This window comes from Micromys minutus (genome assembly GCF_963924665.1).
Source record: "Micromys minutus genome assembly, chromosome: X".
Taxonomy (NCBI): Eukaryota; Metazoa; Chordata; class Mammalia; order Rodentia; family Muridae; genus Micromys; species Micromys minutus.
In genome coordinates this window covers 37,472,576-37,500,125 of record NC_137970.1, presented here as the reverse complement: position 1 = coordinate 37,500,125, position 27,550 = coordinate 37,472,576, and positions in this window count along the sequence as shown.

The window sequence follows — 27,550 nt, the reverse complement described above, 5'->3', positions numbered from 1 at the left end:
AAGGCTGACTGACAGTTCAGAGTTTAGTTCATTATTATCATGGTTGGAAGTATGGTGGCACACTGGCTGACATGATTCTGCAAAAGTTTCTGAGAGTTCTTCATTTGGATCCACAGGCAGCAAGAAGAGACAGACACATAGTTAGGGGTTTAGCATCCAAATCTTCAAAACTTGCCTTCTGAGGCACACTTCCTCCAACAAATCCACACCTACTCCAGAAAAGCAAACTTCTAATAGTGTCAACCCCTATGGGCCTGTGGGAGCCATTTGTATTCAAACCACCACAATCTGAAAACCACTGAGAATATCTCAATAATCTATATAGAAGAATATGAGGTGATGTTGGTATATTACTTACATATATAAATTATGCACATTAAGTCTACTATGCAAGCAGAAATGCTGAGAAATGTAATCAGAATTTACAAAGAAAACAAGTTACCACTTTCCTAAGATTCTAGAGAAAACTTCTACTACCTGGAGTAAGTGGATCCAAACAGGCACAATTATTATGCCAACAAGCTAGGACTAAGGCCTGATTAATGAGATATAATTAGCATTGGCCTACTGATGACTTCCCTGAGTGTAATCCTCAAATACCACTGAGTAGAAAATATGTAAAGGAATAAATATGATATTACTTGATTCTAGGAAGGGTATTACCGATGATGATGATGATGATGATGATGATGATGATGATGATGATGATGCTTATTATTATTATTAATTCTGGGATATCTACAGTTTTCTTCCACTATGTAAATTTCTGTGGGACTTAAAAGCCCACTATGAATCTGATAAGATAAAAAAGCTCTATAGTTTTTGACAAAAAGCCATGGCATTTGTACTATTACTTTCAGATTCTGATGTGAGAAAAAGGGTATGAGGCAGAGTTGAAGGTAGGTCTTACATCACTTGTATAGTACAAGAGTGTTCCAGGGTCATGCCCAGGAGCTCCACCTACCATAGTAAACTCAGACGCTTATTTTTCACTTTAAATTAAGAAGAAAATAAAACATAGCTTTGAAGCAGCAGAAGGCCAAGGTGGGGCTGAGGACATTACAACATGCTTAATATAAATATTTTATTTGGTAATTTTAATATTTTAAGATATTTGATTAGGTTAGTGGTAGTTTCAGAATCTCAGTTAATTAATTCATTGTTCTCTTTTGAATATGAGATCTAAGATTAAATTTATATTATTTTGCATGGAAAACTCTCCTTCCAACTGTGATGTGGAACATGATACTAGGATAATACATAGGCATTTCCTTGGAAATGTGAAATAACTCAGTGTCACAAAATAATGAAACAAAGAAAAAAGCTGGGCAATATAGTATGCACTGGTATTTTTCAGTACATGGGAGATTGGAATAGGAGTATCACAGATATGTGGCCGGCCTGGGTTACATAGTGAATTCCAGGGTAGCCTGAGCTTTGTGCAGAGACTCTCCATTCCTCCAAAAATAAGAACAGTTAAATCTTTTCTGCTGTCTTTATGTATCTCTTCCCATATCTTCTTTTGTATTCTTTATTCACTTCTAGTATACTGTTCTGTAAATTAAAAAATGAATTCAGATAGACATAGATTATTGAAGATAGGAAAATATAATCAATTAGACCTCTGGTCCAATTGATTATTAATTACTTTTAAGTATCTATTTATTTAGAATTTGTGTGTTTGCACAAAAAATGTCATAATGAACAAGATCTATTTATTTTTATTGTATTTAAGAGCCTAAGATAAGACATAAGGATTATCATAAGAGATAGGCTAAAACTAAAAGAACAAATGAAAAGAAATATGTAGCATATAGCGAGAGACAAATTGAGTGGAAATGTTCTAGTATAATCTTGACAAAAGTGTGTTTCAAGCTTTAGAGCACTGGGAAACTGCTAGCTCTTTAGTGTAACTCAATTTTAAACTTAAGTGGGTGTTGGAGACACTGAGACTTTGAGAGTATTGACCAGTGGTCATCCTCTTAGAGGATCTGGCCAAAACTAAAAGATTGAACTTTTAATAGAAAACACAGAAAAGAATCTGTAGTTAGAAATGGAGAGTTTCTTGTGATTCTTGAGTCTTAATATAGACCATCCAATAACAGGGGACTTTATCCTGCTTTGTTTAGCCTGACACGCTTGGGAATTTTGGAATGATTGGTAGTGATTTTCTATAAAAATTTCCTTCTAATGTTTCAGGAAACTGAGTGCTTGACATTAATCCAGGCATGATCAGGTTACAGGCTCTTCTTGGAGTGGAAGGAATCTCCCACAGGCAAAAGAAGAGAATTTTCTTTTTACAGATTTTTGCCCCTGTTATTAGTACTCTTCAACTCTGAAAATAAATTATCTCCTAATTTACTTTGTGAAGCCTAACAAAAGGAAGATCATTGGCATGTGTGTTGGCATTATTGCTGTAGAAAATAGAATCAAAACTGTGTATTTTTGAGTTTCTTTTACTTCTGTTTATTTTGATAAACCATTCTCTAATCTCCCCATTTCCCCAACCATTTGATATTTTACTATCTTTTTATAAAATATTTTATTAGATACTCCCTGTATTTACATTTGAAATGTTATCTCCTTTGGCCACTCCTCTATCATCTTCTCTCCCCCTCTACTTGTCTTCACAAAAGTATACTAGCTCCCAATAACACTCTCCATCTCAGTGCCTTGGCATTCCCCTACATTGGGAAAACTTGCCTTCTCTGAACCAAAGGCCTCTTCTCACATTAATGCCAGACACTGCTATTCTTTGCTACATATGCATATGTTAACAGATATGTTAACAACTAAACAAATTAGGCACTCTCAAAATACACTCCTATGCAATTGCATTTTAATAATATCCATGTTTATTTCTTCTCTATAACACTAAGGTAGAAATTAAGACTGCTCAGCAATGTACTCCAAAAATGAGCAGGATTAAAATCCACAGACCACATGAAGCTCAAGAAGTTGGAAAACCAAAGTGGGGATCCTTTAGTCCTTCTTATGAATGGGGAAAATATTCACAGAAAGACAGAGACAAAATTTAGAGTAGAGACTAAGGAAATGCCATCGAGATACTGTGGGGATCCATCCCATATAATGCCACCAAACTCAGACAATATTGTGGATGGCAAGAAGTACATGATGACAGGTGCATAGCTGTCTCCTGAGAGACTCTGCCAATGCTTGATAAATACATTGTCAGATGCTTTCAATCAACCATTGTACTTATAATGGGATCCCCAATGGAGGAGTTTGAAAAAGAACTGAAGGAGCAGAAGGGGTTTGCAACCCCACAAGAAGAACAACAATATCAACCAACCAGAACTCCCAAAGGCTAAAGTACAAAACAAATTGTGCACATGGGGGGACCTATGGTCCCAGCAACATATGTAGCAGAGGATGGCCTTATCAATCATCAAGGAGAGGAGAGGTCACTGGACATGGCAAGGCTCAATACCTCATTATACGTGAATACTAGGGTGGGGAGATGGGAGGGAGTGAGTGGGTAGGGGAACACTCACATAGAGGCAGAGGAGGGGAAAAGGGAAAGGTGATAACATTTGAAATGTAAGTAAACAAAATATCCAATAAAAATATAAAAAATTGGCCCACCCTATATGAATATTCATAGACCTTCCCAATAAATTCCTCTGTATTTGTTCCATGAGAGCATTGCCTTGGAAAGGATTCACTTTCTCTTGTTGCCTGCTACAGATAATATATCTCTTTCCATTCTTTATGTTTTAATTGTATTTATTTTACCATACCATTTACCAAGATAAGAACCTCCTGTGTTTGGATTGCTTAAAGGTGAGAAGGATGTGTTAATACTCACCTGTTGTGCCTGGGATTCTGTAGGTTGAGCCTAGCTAATTACACATTAGCCTTCTGTCTCTGTTAAGCAGAATGTTCCAGGATAGTTTGAACAATTTCAACTTTGCTTCAAAGACAAAACTAAAGGAAAATAAATGTGAAGATTTGGTGCTCTAACTGAAGTGTAGAGGGAAGAATTCCCTTTGAATGACAGTACAGGCCTTTTATTGATTCCAGATTAGAACCTCTCTCATCGATAACATGAATTAGTCTTAAACCAAGGACATCTTCCTTCTACAAGTCTAAAATTGTAGAAGCTGAATTAAAGCATTTTCTGAGTTGCTTCGTTTTTAGGGATGAACGTTTAGTTGTAAAACTTTGTCAAAGGTCCTTATATCAGATCCTACTACTAAAGAAATAGAAGTGAGAATGGGCATTGTATAATTTCTCGAAAAGCAGCTCTGCTTATCACTATACAACCAATGCACTGCTATATGATTTATTTAAAGAAATAAACAAAAGAACCTGTTGAAAACCAAAACCAAAAAGTAAATAAATAATAATAAAAGAACATGCTTATTCCTCCACTTTATATACCTCCACTTTCAACCTTGCAAAGCTACCCAACCAAGAATATCCTGTACTTCACCTTCCACAATTCCAAACTAGTAAAATGAAGCCCTTGGTTTAAGACTAAGTCATGTAATCAAATAGAGAGGTACTAACTTGGAGCCAATAAAAGGCCTTTATGTGCATTTTAAAAGAATTCTTCCCTCTACAATACTGTCACTCCCAAAAAGCTTGATGCCTCTATCAGCTTCAAAAAAGTTCAAGCACGATTTGTTGGAATATGTCTTGGAATCTCAAAGAGGGAAGGAATCTGAGGGTGGTTTTTCTTGTTTGTTTTTGTTTTGTTTTGGTTTTTATTTGTTTGTTTGTTCATTTTTCCTCAAAGAAAAGAGTTCCAGAACCTTTCTGTGGGCATCCCCAAGCCCATGTTTAAACCAGTAATTTTACCTAATATGTCTATCATTGTTCCCAGTGACTTTCCACCATGGTGCTAAAAGATGAGGAACAGAACTGACAAACCACAGCTCAATCACAGCTCTAATCAATGCACATTTCAACAGCTGTGTCTTCTTGCTCCCCCTAACTTAGTAATGTCTCAATCATTCATTGTTTTGAGAGTCTACATTCTAAAAATTTAAAGGTCAAGAAGAGTCTAGACACAACATATTTGTACTGTTATACTTCTATTGTGTTCTTTGTTCTTCCATGTATTTCAGAAGTATTCCCTTTATTAGCATAAAATACACTTTGAACTTGTTTATTAATAGCATTGTGCAATTTTTTTCTATGAATGGCATGGCATTTGCGCCTATTGCATTATTCTGAAAAACAAATTAGAGAATGTTTTATGATATTTAATGATTTATAAAAAACAACATAATAGAAAAGTAGGTAGTTTTTTTTTTTAATGTGAGAGAATACAGCACTGTAATAATCATCAGGAAGTGTAAACAAAACTCCTAACTGTTCAGTCTATAATATATGGCTATACTCACGTTATTCAAGAATTAAGAAAAAATTAATTCACAAAACTTTAGGTTTCTTTCTCAGGATTTTATTTGTTTCTTACTCAAATACACTTTAGGAGTTATTCTTTAGAAGGCTTCTCTTGGTAGGTGATATGCAAAAATGTGCAAAAAACCTGGTTACTTATATGAATTTAAAATCTTAGTATTGACATTATAAAAAGTGACTTGATAAGTAACTTAGTTCAGCTGTCTTTTAACAAGTCACTATACACCTTTCTTAAGCAATAAATTTTTCTCACAGTTCTGGAAGCTGAAAATTTGAGATTAGATGGACAGAGTTCATAGTGATGCTTCTCTTCCTATTTATAACCTTCTAATTGTACCCTCAAAAGGTAAAGGATTTCCTGGTCTCATCATTTCTGTAATCAGAAATTTACATTTCAAAATTCTGGAGGCTATGAAATCACAAATCATTGTGTTGCCAGATTCAGTGTCTAATGAGAGGTCACTTCCTAGTTTATAATTTGATATCTTCTGGGGAAACAAAATTTAAACACTGTACATGATATTTTAAATTATTGGCTAGGTATTTTTCCTGAGTAAAACATCTAAACTTTAACCTACGTGGGTAATAAATGTATTTTTCTGCCTCTTGCCTTTGTCTCTTAATATAAACAATGCAGTACAGTTTGTTTGTGTGTGCGTGCATGTGTGTATGTGTGTGTGTGTGTGTGTATGTCCATGTGTGTGAGTGCAGATTCATTCACCTCATCCTTTATTCTATAGCATTGTAAACTGTGTATATGCCATAAACTGATAAATTACTTTAACCAGTCTCTTTGTGATATGAGCATAAGTTGTTTGTTTTTATTTTACGATGAGTAAAACTTAAATATTCATTGAAAATAAGTTCTTATAGGAAGCATTTAAATTTGAGTTAAATAAAGCCAGTATAAATTTTTGTGAATGTTAATATTAATTTACAATCAAAATTTATTTTAATTGTAATTTTTATGAATATTAATGAAACATTTTCAATGATTCTTTAACTTCTTATTTTAACTATAGAAAACATTGCATACAGGATTTTACATTTCCAGCTTTCAACCATTGAATTATATTTGCAGCTCTGTTATTTTTTAATTTGAGTTTTAGCAGGTTTAGTTTAATATAAGTTATCTTTAAGTTTTTAGGACTGGCCTTGAACTCACTCTGTGATTTTTGAAGAACTTGAATTAACCAATAGTCCATCCTCAATTTCCAAAGTCTCTGAGATCAAAGGCTTACAGGAACATACATAGGCTAATGATGTATCAATTTGTAATCACATAATATGTACGATCATCTTCAAATGAGAAGAATTTTATTTGGTCAATTTTCTTTTTTATAGAATTCAATTTTTATTTGTTTATTTTATAAAATATTATAGTTCACAAAATTTGCTACATAATAAAATATGATGAATACAAATGTTTTTCTTTTTCATCTTTTTTTTTTTTTTTTTTTTTGGAAGGACTGAAGCCTCCACATTTTGACCTTCCTTCTGTTTGAGCTTCATAACCTCTCTGAGTTGTATCATGGGTATTCAGAGCTTTCTATGGCTAGTATCTAATTATCAGTGAATGCATACCATGTGTGTTCTTTTGTGACTGTTACCTCATTCAGGATGATAGTCTCTAGTTCTATCCATTTGCCTAGGAATTTCTTAAATTCATTGTTTGTAATAGCTAAGTAATACTCCATTGTGAAAATGTATTCAACTTTCTGTATCCATTCCTCTACTGAAGGACACCTGGGTTCTTTCCAGCTTCTGGCTATTATAAATAAGGCTACTATGAACACAGTGGAGCATGTGTCCTTATTATATGTTGTTGTATCTTTGAGGTATATTCCTAGAAGTTGAATAGCTGGGTCTTCAGGTAGTAACATGTCCAATTTTCTGAAAAACAGCCAGACTGATTTCCACAGTGGTTGTACCAGCTTACAACCACCAATAGTGGAGGAGTGTTCCTCATTCTTAGCATTCTTGCCAGCATCTGCTGTCATCTAGGTTTTAATCTTAGCCATTCTGACTGGAATGAGGTGGAATCTCAGGATTGTTTTGATTTGCATTTTCCTGGTAACTAGGGATGTTGACCATTTCTTTAGATGATTCTCAGCCATTTGGTATTCTTCAGTTGAGAATACTTGGTTGAGCTCTATACCCCATTTTTAATAGGATTGTTTGATTCTCTAGAGTCTAACTTCTTGAGTTCTTTGGATATGATGGATATTAGACTTCTATCAGATGTGGCATTGGTAAAGATCCTTTTCCTGTCTGTTGGTTGCCATTTTGGTTTATTGATAGTGTTTTAGCCTTACATAAGTTTTAAATTTCATGAGGTCCCATTCATCAATTCTTCATCTTAGAGCATAGGCCATTGCTATTCTGTTCAGGAAAATTTCCCCTGTTCCTATGTGTTCTAAGCTTTTCCTCAATTTCTCTTCTAATAGTATCAGTGTACCTGGTTTTATGTGGAGATCTTTGATCCACTTGCACTTGAGCTTTTTACAAAAAGAAAATAAATGATCAATTGTCATTCTTCTGCATGCTCACTGCCAGTTGAAACAACACCGTTTGTTGAATAGGCTGGTCCTTTTTCCATTGAAGGTCTTCAGCTCCTTTGTCAAAAATCAAGTGACCATATGTGTGAGGCTTCATTTCTGGGTCCTCAATACTGTTCCATTGATCTACCTGCCTATTTCTGTACCAATACCATGTGGTTTTTAACACAATTGCTTTGTAATAAAGCTTTAGGTCCAGAATGGTGATTCCTGCAGAAGTTTTTTTGTTGTTAAGAATAGATTTTGCTATCCTAGGTTTTGTGTTATTCCAGATGAATTTGCAAATAACTCTTTCCAACACTTTGAAGAATTGAGTTAAAATTTTGATGGGAATTGCATTGAATCTGTAGATTGCTTTTTGTAAGATGTCCATTTTTACAATGTTGATCCTTTCTATCCATGAGCATAGGAGATGTTTCTGTCTTCTGAAATCTTCTAGTTTCTTCTTCAGAAATTTGAAGTTCCTGTCAAACATATCTTTAACTTTCTCAGTACTGGTCACACCATGGTATTTCATATTGTTTATGACTATTGTGAAGGGTATGTTTTCCCTAATTTCTTTCTCAGCATGTTTATCTTTTGAGTAGAGGAAGGCTACTAATTGGTTTGAGTTAATTTTATATCCAGCCACGTTGCTGAAGTTGTTTTTCTGTTGTAAAAGTTCTCTGGTGAAATGTTTGGGGTCATTTATGTTTACTAATATGTCAGTGGCAAATAGTTATATCTTGACTTCTTCCTTTTTGATTTTTATCTCTTTAGATTTCAGTGAGATTGTTTCAAGTTTCTGACTATTTAGTTTGATGTGGGCTACTGGTTGCTGTACAATGCATTTAATATGTTTAGTTATGGGCTTTTCCTAAGACTTGTTCTGCTCTTTCCAAGATTTTTAACATGAAAGGGTTTTGAATTTTGTCAATTGCTTTCTCAGCACCTAGTGAGATGATCATGTTTTTTATTTTTTTTTTTTCTTTGAGTTTGTTTATATGGTGTATTATGGTGATGGATTTCCAAATTGAACCATCCTTGTATCTCAGGGATGAAGCCTACTTGATCACAGTGAATGATCATTTTGATGTGTTCTTGGATTTAGTTTGCAAGAATTTTATTGAGTAGTTTTCATCAATGTTCATAAGAGAAATTGGTCTGAACTTCTCTTTCCTCCACGGTCTTTGATTTATGTATGAGAGTAACTGAGGCTTCAAAGAATGAGTTTGGTAGTGTTCCCTGTTTCTCTCTTTTGTGGACTAGTTTGGAGAGAAATGATATTAAGTCTTCCACGAAAGTCTGATAGAGTTCTGCACCGAACCCATCATGTCATGGGATTTTTGTTTGTTTGCTTGCTTTTTATTTTGTTTTGTTTTTGTTTGTTTGTTTGGGAGGGTTTTGATGACTGCTTCTATTTCTTTGGGTGTTTTGGGACTTTTTGAAGGTTTCTCTGATCCTGATTTAAATTTGGTATCTGGTGTTTATCTAGAAATTTGTCCATTTTCTCTATGTCTTTCAGTTTTGCTGAGTGTGGGCTATTGCAGTAGGATCAGATGATTTCTTGAATTTCCTCAGTATCTGTTGTTAAGTCTCCCCTTTCATTTCTGATTTTGTTAATTTGGATACTTTCTCTGTGCCCTCTAGCTAGTCTGGCTCAGGATTTATCAATTTTGTTAATTTTCTCAAAGAACCAGGTCCTGGTTTTGTTGATTCTTTGAATGGTGCTTCTACTTGGTAGATTTCTGCTCGGAGTTTGATTATTCCCTGATGTCTACTGCTCTCGGGTTTGTTGGCTTCTTTTTTATCTAGAGCTTTCAGCTGTGCTGTCAAGCTGCTAGTGTATGTTCTCTCCAGTTTTTTTCAGGATGCACTGTGTGTTTTACTCTTAGTACTTCTTTCTTTGCATCTCATAGGTTTGGCTTATTTTTTTTTTTATTTCTTACTTTACTATGTTATCATTAAGTAGCACGTTCTTCAGCTTAATGTGTATGTGGGCTTTTTGTTGTCTTTGTTGTTATTAAAGACCAGCCTTAGTCCATGTTGATAAGCTTGGAGTCATGAGAGTATTTCAATCTTCTTATACATGTTGAGGGTTGTTTTGTGACCAACTATATGATAAGTTTTGGAGAAGGTGCTGTGAGGTCCTGAAAAGAAGGTATATTCTTTTGTTTTAGGATAAAAAGTTGAAGATGTCCCTTAATTCCAATTGGTTCATAACTTCTGCTACTTTTGCTGTGTCTCTGTTCACTGTCTGTTTCCAAGATTTGTTCATTGATGAGACTGGGGTGTTGAAGTCTCCCACTATTATTGTGTGTAGTATAATATAGGCTTTGAGCTTTAGTAGGGTTTCTTTTATGAATATGGGTGCTTTTTATTTGGTATTTTGTATTTTTGTATTTGCTATTGTATGTTAAGGGTTGAGAGGTCCTCCTGAGAAATTTTCCCTGTAATGAGTAAAAAGTGTCCTTCCTTATCTTTTTTGATAACTTTTGGTTGAAAATCTACTTTATTCGATATTAGAATGGCCACTCCAGCTTGCTTCTTGGACAGTTTGCTCGGAAGGTTTTTTTCCCAACCTTTTACTCTGAGATAGTTCCTGTCTTTGTCTCTGAGATGAGTTTCAGGTATGCATCAAAATGCTGGATTCTGTTTATGTATCCAGTCTAATAGTTTATATTTTTATTGGGGAGTTGAGTCCAATTATGTTAACAGATATTAAAGAATAACAGTTGCTTTTTCCTGCTATTTTTGCTTTTGGAAGTAGAATTGCGCCTGTGTGTCTTTCTCCTTTTGGTTTTCTTGCTTATGTATTTTCTTGTTTTTACTAGAATGTAGTTTCCCTCCTTGTACTGTGTTTTCCACCTATAATTCATTGTAGTGCTGAGTTTGTGGTCAGATACTGTGTAAGTTTATTTTTTTTCCTGGAATATCTTGGTCTCTCCATCTATGGTAATTGAGAGTTTTGCTTGATATAGTAACCTGAGCTAACATTTGTGTTCTCTTATAGTCTGTATGATGTCTGTCCAGGATCTTCTATGTTTCATAGTCTCATATGAAAAGTCTGGCATTATTCAGATTGTTCAGCCTTTATATGTTACATGTCTTTTTTCCCTTTCTGCTTTTAGTTTCTTTCTTTGTTTTGACCATTTGTTCTTTTGTGTATTATGTGTGGGTAATATAATTTTTTTTTTCAATCTAATTGGAGTTCTGTAGGCTTCTTCTATGTTCATGGTCATCTTGTTCTTAAAGGTAAGGAAGTTTTCTTCTATGATTTTGTTGACTATATTTACTGTGCTCTATTTGGGAGTCTTTGCCCTCTTCTTCATCTTAGGTTTGGTCTTCACATTATGTCCTAGATATCCTGAACATTTTGGCTTAGGAGTTTCTTGGTTTTTGCATCTGCCCTGACTATTTTTTCTATATTTTCTATGTTGTTTTCTGCCACTGAGATCATCTCTTCCATTTCTTATAGTCTGTTGGTGATGCTTGTACCTATGACTCCTGATTTCTTTATTAGATTTTCTATCTCCAGGGTTGTCTCTTTTGTGATTTCTTTATGGTGTCTATTTCCATTTTCAATTTTTTCACCAGTTTGTTTATGTTTTCCTGAAGTTCTTTGAGTGATTTCCCCTGGTTCTCCTGTAGATGTTTAAGCTATTTAAACTATTCATGTGCTTCTCCAAGATCTCCATCATTATCATGAGATATGATTTTAAGCCTAAATATTGTTTTTCTGGAGTGTTGAGAACGCTACTATTTGCTGTGGTGGGAGAACTGGGTTCTGATGTTGCCATGTTGTCTTGGTTTCCATTGGTTGTGTTCTCAAGCTTTCTCTTGCCACCTTTTTGTAAGTGATTGTAGGTAATCTTTTTTTGTTTTTGTTTTTGTTTTTTTTTTGTTTCTGACTTGTGCTTGAGTCTCCTGTGGGTCTGAAGGCCCGTGGGCTCAGGGGGGAGATTTTTCCTGAGTGTTAGGCAATTTGTGGGCAGGCAGTGTGTTCTGATGGCAGTGACTCAGTTCTGTCTCTGTGGATTCAGGTATGAGAGCTCTTGTGAGGCTATTCTGGGAGCTCAGCCCTCTTCCCACTGGTCCTAGGTCCTAATGGCAGAAACCTGGCTCTTTCTCTTGGCCAAAGTGACCCTTTTCCTGTCTATGCTCCCAGTGCTCCATGAACTCCCAGCATTCCCTTGCTGGACAGCAGGTGGGCCTGTGCTTCAGGCTCACCCATGGTCCTGTGCAGCTGATGTGGGAGCTCAGCCTTCAGTGGGAAGATCCTTAGTCCTGGTGGTGGAGACCTGACCCTCATTGTGGGCCAGAAAGGAGCCTTTTACGGAGAACACAGAGGTTCCTGTGCTCTTAGAACTCTGGGTGTGACCTCCAAAGGCCTGTGCCTCAGGCTCACCCTTGGTCCAGGTGGAAAAGTGCCTGTGCAGCTCTTCTGTGAGCTCAGCCTTCCGCAGGCAGATCCTGAGAGCTATGATCAATTTTCAATTTGTTCAATATTTTAGATGAAATTATAGTCTCACTATTATTTTTACTATGTATTTCTTTGTTTACTAATTAAAGCAATCAAATAATTTGAGGTTAGAGGTTTGGTTCCACAATTAACAACACTTGCTCTTCTTACTGATGAATCAAATTTAGTTCTAAGCATATATATGGCAGCTCATAACCATCTATAGTTTCAGTTCCAGGGAATTTGGCAGTTATTTCTGACTCCTACAGGCACAAAGCATGCATGTGGTGGCAATACATACATGCAAATAAACACTCATAGAAATAAAAGTAAATTTATTTTAATATAATTTGAAGATTGTAATTATAAAGGCAATCATACATGTATTATAAAATCATTTATACAAAGTAGTAATTGTATAGTAATTTTTAAAATACCAGAATATCTTTGTAATTCTATGCTTTTCAATTCTAATATTTAAGATTTCACTTTTATCTTTGAGAAACACAGAGTTTGCAATATTATTAACTCAGTCCCAGAAAATACTCTAGAGAGAAAAAAAAAAAATTCTTTAGTTAGTGAGTAACATCACTGGAGTTAGAGCAGCTTCTAGAACCCATGAGAAAGATTAGAGTTTAAGATTAAGATTAGAGAAACCAAGGTAGATAACAGTAAGTGCTTAGAATACATGATTATATAAATTAATAGTCATAAAGAAACCAGAGAAGAGAAGATGTGACATTTTAAAGGGTCCTAGCCAATTTAAGGCAAATAGCATGTTGGATTTGGAGGCTCAGTCCTCTCATCTCAGCATTTGGGACGCAGAAGCAACATGATAACAAAGTGTTTGAGCCGGTCAGGACTAAATAGTGACCAACCATAATCATGCCTAAAGATCAATACCCAAATAATTTAATTTGATTTAATCTAATCATATTCTGTATTCTGAATTTAGTGGGGGTGTTTTGTGTGGCCAAATTATTGTATGAACGAACCATGAACATGCATGTCTAATAAACCAAAATTTTATCTTAAACTCCCCCTTAGTCACCAACAGATGAAGTGTAGCATATTTCAATGTGTCACTATGTGGTGTTATTTTGTTTTGTATTATTTTGTAAAGAAATTTCTGAGAATCTGATCTCTTTGGTGCTCTTGTGGGTTGTATATACTTACAAGCACACAGGAATAATGGATTTTTTGATGCTTGTTGTAGAATAATATTGTTTCTGTATGGTACTTTTTTTCTCTCAGTACTATAAGTTTATTTATTTATTTATTTATTTATTTCTCTTTTACACTCCAGATTTTATTCCACTACTGATCCACCTTCCAACAGTTGCATATCCCATACCTCCTTTAGCCCCACTCCCCTGTCTCCATGAGGATATCCCCCACTTCATCGACCTTACTAACCCCATCAGACCACTAAACACCCTGCGGCCTCCAGTCTCTTGAGGGTTACGTGCATCTTCTCCGAATAAATCCAGGTAGGGCAGCCCTCTGCTTCATATGTAATGGGGAATTTATATCAGTTGGTGTATCCTGTCTGGTTGGTGATCCACGGTCTGAGAGATTTCAGAGGTCCAGGTTAATTGAGACTACTGATCCTCCTACAGGGTTTCCCTCCTCCTAAGCTTCTTTCAGCCTTTCAACCATAGGGGTCAGCAGATTCTGTTCATTTGTTGGGTGTAAATATCTGCATCTAAATCTTTCAACTGCTTGTTGGGTCTTTGAAAGAACAGTCATGATAGGTCCTTTTTGTGAGTGCTACATAGCCTCAGTAATATTGTCAGGCATTGGAGCCTCCCTTTGAGTTGGACCCCACTTTGGGCCTCTCCTTGGAACTTGTTTTCCTCAGGCTCTTCTTCATTTCCATCCCTGCAATTCCTTTCAGAAAGGAACAATTATGGGTCATATTTGACTGTGGCATAGCAACCCCATCCCTTACTTGATGATCCATCTTTCTCCTGGAAGTGGGCTCTACAAGTTCCCTCTCCTGACTATAGGGCATGTAATGCCCCCCCTTGAGTCCTGAGGGTCTCTCACTGCCCTGGTTTCTGGTACATTCTGGAAAGTCCTCTCAATCTCCACCTCCTTAAGTTGCCTGTTTTCATTTTTTTGCTGACTTTCAGGGTTCTAGTTCTTTTTCCCTACCCAATACCTGACCATGTTCACCTCTCTCCCCCAAACCTGTCCCCATTCCTTGTCAGGTCCCTCCTTCCATCCTTCCAGCCTTGGGGTTTCTTTCTTCTCCCTTCCAGATGGGACTGAGGTATCCTCACTTGGACCCTTCAGCTTGTTGACCTTTTTGATTTCTGTGAACTGTATCTTGTGTATTCTGCATATTTTGAGCTAATATGCACTTAATTAGTTAGTACATACTGTGCATGTCATTGTCTTCTGAGTTACCTCACACAGAGTAATATTTTCTAGTTCCATCCATCTGCTTGAAAAACTCAAAATGTCCTTGTTCTCAATAGTGGAATACTAGTTCACTGTGTAAATGAAATAAATTTTCATTCTTTTGATTATTATGTGGCACAAAGTCTTTTTCTTTCTTTCTTTCTTTTTTTTTTTTTTTTTTTTTTTTTTGGTCTCATTTGTTTGGTGCTCTATAAACTTTTAGTCCCTTTATGGCCATCTTTTTCTGTAGATTTAGGGAGTTTTCTTCTATGATTTTGTTGAAGATATTTTCAGGTCCTTTGAGCTAGGAATCTTTGTTCTCTTTTCCAATTATTCTTAGATTTGGTCTTTTCTTATTTCTTGAATTTTCTTGATATTTTAGATTATAAGTTTTATGTCTTGAATTTTCTTTGACAGTTGTGTGAATCTCTTCTAAGGTATCTTCTACACCTGACATTCTCTCTTCACTTTTACTTTGTTGGTGATACTTACATCTGCAATTTCTGACCTTTTTTCTAGGTTTTCCACTTTCAGGTTTTCCTCCATTTGTGTTCTTTTATTGTGTCTACTTCCACTTTTAAGTCTTGGGCTGCTTTATGCAATTCCTTCACTTGTTTGATTGTGCTTTCCTGTCTTTCTTTATGGGATTTATTTGTTTCCTCTTTAAGGGTTTATACCTGTTTCCTTATATTTTTCTGTATTTCTTTCAGTGAGTTCTTTATATTCTCTTTAAAAGACTCCCTTATCTTCATGAGATAGTGTACTGGCTGGTTTCATGTCAACTTGACACAAGCCGGAGTTATCACAGAGAAAGGAGCCTCAGTTGAGGAAATGCCTCCCTGAGAGCTAGCTGTAAGGCATTTTCTCAACTAATGATCAAGAGGGTGGTGCCATCCCTGGGCTGGTAGACCTGGGTTCTATAAGAAAGCAGGCTGAGCAGGCCAGGGGAAGCAAGTCAGTAAGTGACATTCCTGCATGGCCTCTGCATCAGCTCCTGCTTCCTGACCTGCTTGAGTTTCAGTCCTGAATTCTTTTGGTGATGAACGGAGATATGGAAGTGTAAGCCGAATAAACCCTTTCCTCCCCAACTTGCTTCTTGGTCATGATGTTTGTGCAGGAATAGAAACCCTGACTAAGACAGATAGTATTTTAGGTCACTTTCCCAATTTTCAGGTGTGTTGATGTATTCAGGGCTTGCTGTGGTGGGGTGATTAGGATCTGATGATGGTCATCTATATTATAATCTTGTGCTTGCTTCTTGCCATCTGGTTATTCCTGGTGTTTTCTGGTTTGGGTAAATCTGTCTGGAGTCTGACTCTTTTGTCCATTGGTTGTTTCAGATTTCCTGGTAGGCCTTTGGCCGTGAATGAGTGTAGCAGACCTCCTGTGTGGCTTTCCAACTGGAGGACCTCATAAGGGCAGAGAAGCTGTTAATTGTTTTCCCTGGCTACAAACTGTTTGTCCTGTGTGATGCTGTTCTCTGGAGGCAGGAGGTATAGATTGTGTTTTCTGTTTCCCTGTGTGTAGCAGAACTCCAGGATATGGTGTCTTCCAGGGAGCAAACTAGAAAGGATGGGATAGAATGGGGTATGGTATTCAGTGGGCAGGGGTTTGGGGTTATGATGGGTCCCCAGGCTCACTGTTCTCCCATTGGTGGCAGCTGCTGGACTTTGGAAGTTTTTTTTTTTTTTTTTTTTTGTTGTTGTTGTTGTTTTGTTTTTTTTAACAAATGTTCTGAATGCAGTGCATCTTCTGGCTTTCCTCAGGATATGGTATCTTCCAGGGAGCAGACTAGCAGTCTATTCCAACAGAAAGGACTGGGTAGAAGGGCCTTATATGGCACTTTTACAACATTGCAACTAATGCTTTCTTTTATTTGTTTGTTTGGAGTACAGCGATTGATGACAATTAAAACATATGCAATGCAATAGGGAATAGCTTATAGCTATAATCAGTGGAAAATTGAAGAGAAAATTAAAGTGCAATGTTTCCCATCAACTACAAACAAAATATTTATTATTGCCTTTTTTTTTTTTTAGTTTGTCGTAAGCCTTAATGTTCATAGACTGTATCCCAGAGGTCAGGACATTCACCCAGTTTCAGGTACATATCAGCAAAGAGAATCATAGGCCCTCACAAAACTTAACAGGAGAAGCCAAGTGGTGGAATACATTTAAAATCCCACCACCTGATGATTCTTGCAATTTAAAGACCAGCCTGGAATAAAAATAAAAATCCCAGGCTGGACTAAGGTAAGTACAAAGACCTTTGTCTTGTAAAGCAAAGTTCATGTGAGGAACCTGAGAAAGTGGTCATGCCACCCACAACAGAACAGAATGCCTTTCTGTTAATTCTGGGATTAACAGGTATGGATTTTAGACAGAGTCATCCCTCCACCTTCTTTATGGCTGCTGGGAAGAGAGTTGACACTATTAGGAGAGATAAGTAATATCTTTCAATTAAAAGAGTAGTCTTAGGAGGACATGGACCAGTTATCAAATTTAGAAACAGAATTGTCAATAATTCCTTCTCCAAAATAGTGTGCTCAGAACTAATCCCCAACCCTGTTTTTATACCCTGAATGATCCTAACCAGGATTCATAGCATGTCTCAGGAAGCTACTTTCTGGTACTTCTGACTCAGAGTAGCAAAAAAAATTACTCTATGAGGAAGTTTCAGGTGAGAAGATAGAACTCTTCTGTGACTGAGTAAGGTTAAGACTGGGGGTGAAGTATTTTGGCCACATCTCCCACAGATTGGAGGATATTGCCTATATTTCCTCTGCTAACTTCAGCACTGGCATTCTTAGATGCAAATCACTAGCTTTAGTAAATTCTGAATCCACATACCCTCTTATTAACAGTTGTTTGACTCAGCAAAGGAAGGAATCTGATAGAGGAAGCAACTTTCCATGTCAGAATCAAATTACTACAGGAACTTGCCATTGTGCTTGCCCCTTACATGTTTCAAAAAAAATGAACTTTTATTTATCTAGGCACAATGGCACAGATGTATGATCTCAGCTACTTCTTAGACAGAAGTAGTGGAGCTGGTAAAGCCAGGCAATAAAAACCATTTAGATAAAAACAGTTGAGGGCCGAAGGCTGCACCCTTATAAAATGGTGCTGGTTTCAGGTGCCATGAATTAGCTAAAGTGTGGTAAATAACCACTGGGCACATGCGCAAAGAGTGGTTCGAGCCAAGTCACCGCCCATCCAGGGGCGTCACGATCAGACCACTGGCAGGCAGCCAATCACACAGAGACACGCCACCCTTGGGGGGTATATATTAGGGTGCCTTTTCCTGCCCTGTGTCCTCCTCTTCAAGATGCAATAAAGGTTTTGCTGCAGAAGGATCCTGGTGTCCGCGTGCGTTCTTGCTGGCGAGACGGTAGCACGGGACAAAAAACAAGGTTGTATATAAACAAATACCCTTTATTTGAAAATGAACTTAATTAAAATAATTTTGTAATTTTACAGAAATGTTCCAACATTAGTACAAGAGGTTATATTTTGTCTTCTTTAAAAGTTTATTTTTTCAAGCCATTTGCCACTAGGAACAGCAGAGATCCAAGAACACATGCCTGGTGATACTGGGCTGCTAGAAGCCAGGGCCCAGAGAAGTCTGAGCCAAGCTTGCAGAACCCCCCCCCAAATTGGTTCAGGGGAGCAAGAAATCTGGCTTAGGGACTGGGTTTCCACCTGGAAAGCCTTTGAGTGTGGATCAAATGCTCAGGCCATTTGCCACCTGGAACAGCAGAGATCCAGTGACTCAGGCTTGGTGAGACTGTGCTGCAAGTAGCCAGGGCTAAGAGAAGGCTAGGCCTGGCACACAGAAAGTGTGCCCCCCAATTGCTTTAGGGGAGCAGGACCTATGCACTAGGAACTCAGTTTCTACCTGGAAAGCCCTAGAATTCGGACCAAAGGCTCAGGCCATTTTCCACCGGGAACAGATGAGATCCAGGGATGCAGGCCAGGTACACAGAAAGGAGAGGAACCAGTAGTCACTGACAACAAGACCATGTATAATCACAGGCAAAAAGATGGGAAGAGGAAAGCTAAAGAACTTACCAAATGGAAACCAAAACAACCTGGCATCATCAGAACCCAGCTCTCCCATCACAGCAAACAGTGGAATGCCAAACACTCCAGAAAAAGAAGACTCAGACCTAAAAACATACCTCAAGATGATTATAGAGACCTTTAAACAAGAATGGGAGGAAAAGCATAAAGAAATAGAAGCTTTTAAAGAGGGAACACATAAAACACTCAAAGAAATCAAAGAACTAGAGGAAAACAGAATCAAAGAGATGAAGAAATTGAAGAAGGAATTTAAAATGGAAATTGAAACAATAAAGAAAACACTAAAAGAGGCAACCCTGGAGGTGGAAAACCAAAAAAAGAAATTAGGAGTCATAGATGCAAGTGTCTCCAAAAGACAACAAGAGATGGAAGAGAGAATATCAGGGGCCTAAGACAACATTCTAAACATAGACAAAACAGTCAGAGAAGATGCAAAAGCCAAAAAGTTCCTAACACAAAATGTCCAAGAGATCCAGGACACAATGAGAAGAGAAAACCTAAGGATAATAGGAATAGAAGAGGGAGAAGAATATCAACTAAGAGGCACAGTAAATATCTGCAACAAAATCATAGAAGAAAACTTAACTACCCTTAAGTATGACATGACCATGAGCACAAAAGAAGCCTACAGAACTCCAAATAGAGTGAAACAGAAAAAAAATTCCTCCTGACACATAATAGTGAAAACACCAAGTGCACAAAGCAAAGAAGGAATACTAAAAGCTGTAAGGGAATAGGTCATGTAACATATAAAGGCAGACTAATCAGAATCACACTTGACTTCTCAACAGAGACTATCTAGAAGATCCTGTACAGACAAGATTCAGACCCTAAGAGAATGCAAATGTTAGCCCAAGCTGCTACACCTAGCAAAACTCTCAAACATAGATGGAGAGATCAAGATATTCCAGGAAAAAACTGAATTTACACAATATCTGACCACAAACACGGAACTGCATCGAATTGTAGGTGGAAAACCCAATACAAGGAGAGAAATTACATCCTATAAAAACAAGAAAATCCCTAAGCAAGAAAACCAAAAGAAGACACACAGGCAAAATTGTACCTCTAAAAGCAAAAATAGCAGGAAACGTCAACCACTATTCCTCAATATCTGTTAACATAAATGGACTCAATTCCCCAATAAAAAGACATAGGCTATCGGACTGGATACATATAGAGAATCCAACATTTTGCTTCATACAGGAAATTCATCTCAGAGATAAAGACAGGAACTATCTCAGAATAAAAGGTTGGGAAAAAACCTTCCAAGCAAACGGTCAAAGAAGCAAGCTGGAGTGGCCATTCTAATATCGAATAAAGTAGATTTTCAACCAAAAATTATCAAAAAAGATAAGGAAGGACACTTTTTACTCATTACCAGGGAAATCAGTCAGGAGGAACTCTCAATCTTTAACATATATGCGCCAAATAGAGGAGCACCCATATTGATAAAAGAAACCCTACTAATTCTCAAAAAAATACACTGCACCCCACATAATAATAGAGGGAGACTTCAGCAACCCACTTTCATCAATGAACAGATCATGGAAAGAGAAACTGAACAAGGACACAGTGAAACTAGCAGATATTATGAACCAATTGGAATTAAAAGATATCTACAGAACATTTCATCCTAAACAAAAGAATACACCTTTTTCTCAGCACCTCAATGCACCTTCTCCAAAACTGATCATATAATCAGTCACAAAAAAAGCCTCAATAGATATAAGAAAACTAAAATACTCACGGGCATCATATTAGATCACCATGGTCTAAGGCTGGTCTTTAATAACAACAAAGACAACAAAAAGCTCATATACACATGGAAACTAAACAAGCTCTATTAAATGATAGCATGGTCAAAAAGAAATAAGGAAAGAAATTAAGGAATTAAGGTTTTTCTAGAATTCAATGGAAATGAAAACACAACATACCCAAACCTATGGGATGCAATGAAAGCAGCACTAATAGGAAAACTAATAGCTCTGAGGGCTTCGAAAAAGAAACTGGACAGAGCATACACTAGCAACTAGACAGCACAATTGAAAGCTCTATTAAAAAAAAGGAAGCAGAAACAACCAAGAGGAGTATGCGGCAATGAATAAACTTAGAGCAGAAAATGATCAAAGAGAAACAAAAAGAACCATTCAAAGAATCAACAAAACCAACAGCTGGTTCTTTGAGAAAATTAAGAAGATTGACAAACTCATAGCCAGACAAACTAGATGACAAAGAGAGAGTATCCAAATTAACTAAATGAGAATGGAAAGTGGAGAAATAACAACTGAAACTGAGGAAATTCAATAAATCATCAGATCCCACTACAAAAGCTTATACTCAACAAAGCTGGAAAATCTGGAAAAAATGGATGAATTCCTAGACAGATGCCAGATAGTAAAGTAAAACCAGGACCAGGTAAACCATCTAAATAATCCCATAACACCTAAAGAAAGAGAAGCTGTCATCAAAAGCCTTCCAACCAAAAAAACCCAGGTCCAGATGGGTTCAGTGCAGAATTCTATCAGATATTTATTGATGACCTAATACCAATACTCTCCAAAGTATTCCACAAAATAGAGTCAGATGGAACACTACCTAAATCATTTTTCAAGGACACAATAACCCTCATTCCTAAACCACACAAAGACCCTACAAGGAAAGAGAACTTCAGACCAATCTCACTTATGAACATTGATGCAAAAATACTCAAAAAACCCTTGCACACCGAATCTAAGAACACATCAAAACAATCATTCACCATGATCAAGTAGGCAGTGATGGAGGGATGGTGTAATATGCAGAAAACCGTCAACATAATCCATCATATAAACATACTCAAAGAAAAAAAACCACATAGTCATCTCACTAGATGCTGAGAAAGCATTTGACAAAATTCAACACATCTCCCTGTTAAAAGTCTTGAAAAGATCAGGAATCCAAGGCCCATATATAAACATAATAAAATCAATATACAGCAAACAAAGAGCCAACATCAAACTTAATTGTGGGAAACTTAAACCAAACCCATTAAATCAGGGACTTGACAAGGCTGCCCACTCTCCCCCCTACCTATTCAACATAGTACTGGAATTCCTGGCTGGAGCAATTAGACAGCAAAAGGAAATCAAAGGGATACAAATTGTAAAGGAAGAAGTAAAAACATCACTGTTTGCAGATGACATGATGGTGTATATAAGTGATCCCAAAAATTCCACCAGAGAACTTCTGATAAATAACTTGAGCAAAGTGGATGGATGTAAAATTAACTCAAACAAATCAGTATCCTTCTTCTACTCAAAGGATAAAGATGAAGAGAAAGAAATTAGGAAAAATATTCTATTCACAATACTCACAAAAAATATCTTGGTATGACTCTAACTAAGCAAGTGAAGGACCTGTATGAGAATAAATTCAAATCTCTGAAGAAGGAAATTGAGGAAGATCTCAGAAGATGGAAATATCTCCCATGCTCATGGATTGAAAGGAACAACATGGTAAAAATGGCCATCTCACCAAAGGCAATCTACAGATTCAATGCAATCCCCATCAAAATTCCAAACCAATTCTTAGTAGACGTGGAAAGAGCAACTTGCAATTTCATCTGGAATAATAATAATAAAAAAAAACCCTAGAATAGTGAAATCTAACCTCAACAACAAGAAAACATCTGCAGGAATCACCATCCCTGTCCTCAAGCTATATTACAAGGCAATCGTATTAAAACTGCATGGTACTGGTACAGAGATAGGCATGTGGATCAATGGAATAGAATAGAAAATCCAGAAATGACCCCTCACATGTATGGTCACTTGATTTTTGACAAAGGAGCTGACAACAATCAATGGAAAAAGGACAGCCTCTTTAACAAATGGTGTTAGTCCCACTGACACTCAGCATGCAGAAGAATGCAAATGGATCCTTTTTTATCTCCTTGTACAAAGCTCAAGTGCGAGTGGATCAAAGATTTCCACATTAAACCATGTACACTGAAACTATTAGAAGAGAATATTGGTAAAACGTTACAACACATAGGCACAGGAGGAAATTTCCTGAACAGAACAACAATGACTCCTGCTCTAAGATCAAAGATCTACAAATGGGACTTAATGAGATTGCAAAGTTTTTGTAAGGCTAAGGACAGTGTTAATAAAACATAATGGCAGGCTACAGATTGGGAATAGATCTTTACCAACCCCACATCTGATAAAGGCCTAATATTCAATGTATACAAAGAACTCAAGAAGTTAGACACCAGAGAATCAAATAATCCTATTAAAAAATGGAGTTAAGAGCTAAACAAGAAGTTCTAAATTTAAGAATATTTAATGGATGAGAAGCATCTAAGGAAGTACTCAACATCCTTAGTCATCAGAGAAATGCAAATCAAAACAATTCTGAGATTCCACCTCATACCAGTTTGAATGGCTAAGATCAAAAATTCAGATGACAGGAGATGCTGGCGAGAATGCGGAGAAAGGGGAACACTTCTTCACTGTTGGTGTGGTTGTAAACTCGTACAACCACTCTAGATATTAGTCTGGCAGTTCCTCCGAAAATTGAACATAGTACTACCTGAAGACCCAATTATTCCACTTCTGTGTATATACCCCTGAAAAGCTCCAATATACAACAAAGACACATGCACCACAATGTTCATAGCAGCCCTATTTATAATAGCCAGAAGCTGGAAAGAACCCAGCTGTCCTTTAGTAGATGAATGAATACAGAACTGTGGTATATTTACACAATGGATTACTACTCAGCTATCAGAAACAATGACTTTATGAAATTCTTTTTTTTTAGAGATAACTTTTTTATTCATTTCAACTCATAGAAGCATAGTAACAGAACTTGTACATCAGTTGTAATAAGTTATTGTACTATAAATAATCTGTCTGGTTCTATCTTGGTGTTCTTAACTAATGATTAGAGGAAATCTTCTAAAATACTACAGCAATTTTAAATGTTCTTAAACTTTATTGAGCACTGGGAAGATATGACAAGATTCTAATTCCTGCTTTCTATATTTTATCATCTAAATTCCTCTGGAGCAATATATTCTCAGACAATCAAAGCAATTCTGGGTACCATATATGGAAACAAAAACTTAAACATTTAAACATTTTAGGAACTATCATTTTCAGTGCAATGGTAGGTAGAATAAGTTTCAAAAGTGTGCATATGCTGAAAACTAGTGGAACCATCTCTGTGACAGGAAATACAATTATATTTGCTTTAGATGTTAAGAATGTAGAGGATAAATATTACCCTTGCTAAGAGTGTCCAGCAATGGTCTTGGCAGCACATGTCTTTTATCCTTGAACTTAGAAGGCAGATGAAGGAGGATCTCTATGCCTTTGGTGATAGCTTGGATTATATAGCAGATTCCAGTCCATCATTGGATACATGATCAAATATCATCTCCAAAAAAAAAAAAAAAAAAAAAAAAAAAACAGATAATTCAAGAAATAGAGAATCAGCAGAGGAAAGCAAGAAAAAAGAAAGGGAACAAAGAAAAATAAAGAAAGAGAGAGGATGGAGTAAAGAAATAATGGAAGTGAGGGAGGAAAGAGAGAGAAAAGAAGAAAGACAAAGAGACAAAGAGAGAGAGAGAAAGATGGGAAGAAAAAACAAAGAAATAAAGAAAGAAAGAAAGAAAGACAGACAGAGAGAGAGAGAAAGAAAGAAAGAAAGAAAGAAAGAAAGAAAGAAAGAAAGAAAGAAAGAAAGAAAGAAAGAAAGAAGAAAGAAAAAAAACGGAAAAAATAGGAGGGAAGGAAATAAGGGGAAGGTAGGCAGGAAGGATGCCAAAAAAGCATGCAATTGTTTTCAGTAAATGACAATCTGATTAGCTTTCTCTTGAAATATGATTTCCAGGAAGAGGTAGGGAAATGAAGAAACTATAAGGGTATGTAAAGAAGAGGTCACCCGCAAGAACCTCATCTGTATTTGTATGGCTCAGTCAGAGTCTCTTAGAAGACATCCATGTCATGTTCCTTCCAGTTAAGCACTTCTTGACATCAGCAATAGTGACTGTGTTTGGTGACTGCATATGGGATGGATTCCCAGGTGAGGCAGTTTCTGGATAACCTTTGCTTTAGCCCCTGCTCCACATTTTGTCCCTGTATTTCCTCCCATGAATATTTTGTTCTCCTTTCAAGAAGGACTGAAGCATCCACATGTTGGTCTTCCTACTTTATGTAGAGGAATGCCAGGGCACTAAGGTAGGAGTCAGTCGTTGGGAGTGGGATCATCTTCATGGAAGCAAGGGGATAACCAAATAGTTCTCTAGTAACATTATGATTCCAAATGGCATTGTTCTTAGTACCTTGCTCAGCCATCATCAGAGAGACGTAGTCCTGCTTCAGGTAAGAACAATTACAGTTATGTACAGACAGACAATATGCATATATTTAGAAACCTTGAATGCTCAGCACTAATTAGGATACTTCTAGAAAATCCCTTTCCATAAGGTTCATGGTGCCATGAAGAAATGTACACAAGAGTGTAAAGGCCAGAAGGGATGTAGGACAACAAGTAAACAAAGTCTTCTCTATAAATTAGAAGAAAAAAAACCTCAAAAGATCTCACAGAGACTGATGTATGCGCAAGGCCTGCTCACATTTCTTGTAGCTACATTACTCTTATTGATTTCCTTTAATTTGAAACAAATCAAAAGTCAAATTTAAAATATTCTGAAAAACACATTACTATATAATTATAAATTATCTAAAATTATTTTTTTAGGTATGACATCTACAGACACACACACGAAATCAACATTTTCAGTTTTAATATGCATTACTCCTTGTTACAAAGAAACAGACAATATTATCACTTCCATTTTTGTAAACTGGATTTAGGTGTACACAAATCCAGAACAAACTCAGTATGGAGAAACAGGTAGAAGGGTAACAGCTCACCTCAATACAATGTGTCTTTGAATAGCCAATTTCTCTGTTAAAGCACAAAGCCCTGCAAAGACAATGGTAGCCTTTACTTTAAAAGTTTTTTATCTTCAATTTATTTTATTTGTATTTTCTCTCTCCCTCTTTTTTTTTTTCTTGTTTTGTAAATATTTTTTTTGTTTTGTTTTCTTTATTTCTTGGACTTCATACAGTCTGTGAGTTGTTTCTGGGGGGGTGCAAGCCTCAGGGGTTAGAATCCCAATATCAGTGACTGCATATTATGTCTGTTCTTTTGTGACTGGGTTATCTCACTCAGGATGATATTCTCTAGATGCAGCCATTTTCTTAAGAATTTGGTTAAGTCATTGTTTCTGGTGGCTGAGTAGTATTCCATTGTGTAAATGTACCACAATTTCTGTATCCATTCATCTTCTGAAGGACATCTGGGTTCTTTCCAACTTCTGGCTATTATAAATAGAGCCGCTATGAACATTGTGGTGCATATATCTTTGTTGTGTATTAAAGTGTCCTGGGGTATATGCCCAGGAGTGTAATAGCTGGGTCTTCAGGTAGTACTATATCCAATTTTCTGAGGTATCGCCAGACTGATTTCCAGAGTGGCTGTATTAGTTTGCAACCCCACCAACAGAGGAGAAGTGTTCCTCTTTCTCCGCAGCCTCGCCAGCATGTGCTGTCATCTGAGTTTTGGATCTTGGCCAATCTGACTGGTGTGAGGTGGAATCTCAGGGTTGTTTTGATTTGCATTTCCCTGATGGCTAAGGATGTTGAGCACTTCCTCAGATGTTTCTTGGCCATTCAGTGTTCCTCAACTGAGAACGTTTTGTTTAGCTCCGTACCCCATTTTTTAATAGGGTTATTTGATTCTCTGGTGTCTAGCTTTTTGAGTTCCTTGTATACCTTGGATAGACTTTATGAAATTCTTTAGAAAATGGTTGCATCTAGAGAGTATCATCCTAAGTGAGGTAACCCAGTCCTTAAACAACAGATATAATATGTAGTCACTGATAATTCACTGAAATCAATACAAATATTAGTGTTATATACTAAGGGAAATATTCTGTTATCATGAGGCATGGCATTAACATGGCTATGAGTCAGCCTGTGTTTAATATTTGTGGCAGCACTAAGTGCAAAAAGCCATTAAATTCAGCTGTTGTCTTAGATTTTATCTCCTTTCTTTGCTTTAAGATCTTCTTATACTGGTGTTGAAAGCATCTTTGCTTTTCAGATCTTTAACTGTAAATCCTGATTGATAATAGAGGGGGCTTTTGCTATGATGTTATCATAGCCTTTACTGTTTTAGTGGTTCTGTTTCTAGGTAATGCTACAACCAAAATATTGTCATCCTAGTACCTATGTCAGCCATTTTTCCCCTTCACATGTCAGCATCATCTCCAATCAACAAGTTTGTAGTCCTATATCATGTTGAGTATGTTATTTTTTTTTCTTAATCGAGAAAATTACAGTGAAAATAACTGAAGTTGAGTGGGAAATAATTCTTCTTGGTAATATAAACTTTTCTGTTACCCTGGAGAGTAACACTGTTAAGAAGAGAATATTCCCCTTCCTCTTAACAGAACAACTAGGGGACATATTTCAGACTCCCATAATAAGAACCTGGTAACTTTCTTAGACCAAAACTCTGCAAAGTCTGAGGCCTCCACTATAATTGCCACTCCCACGAATTTTGTAATTTTAGACTGGTCTACATTCATCCTACAGTCATTTGTCAATATTACT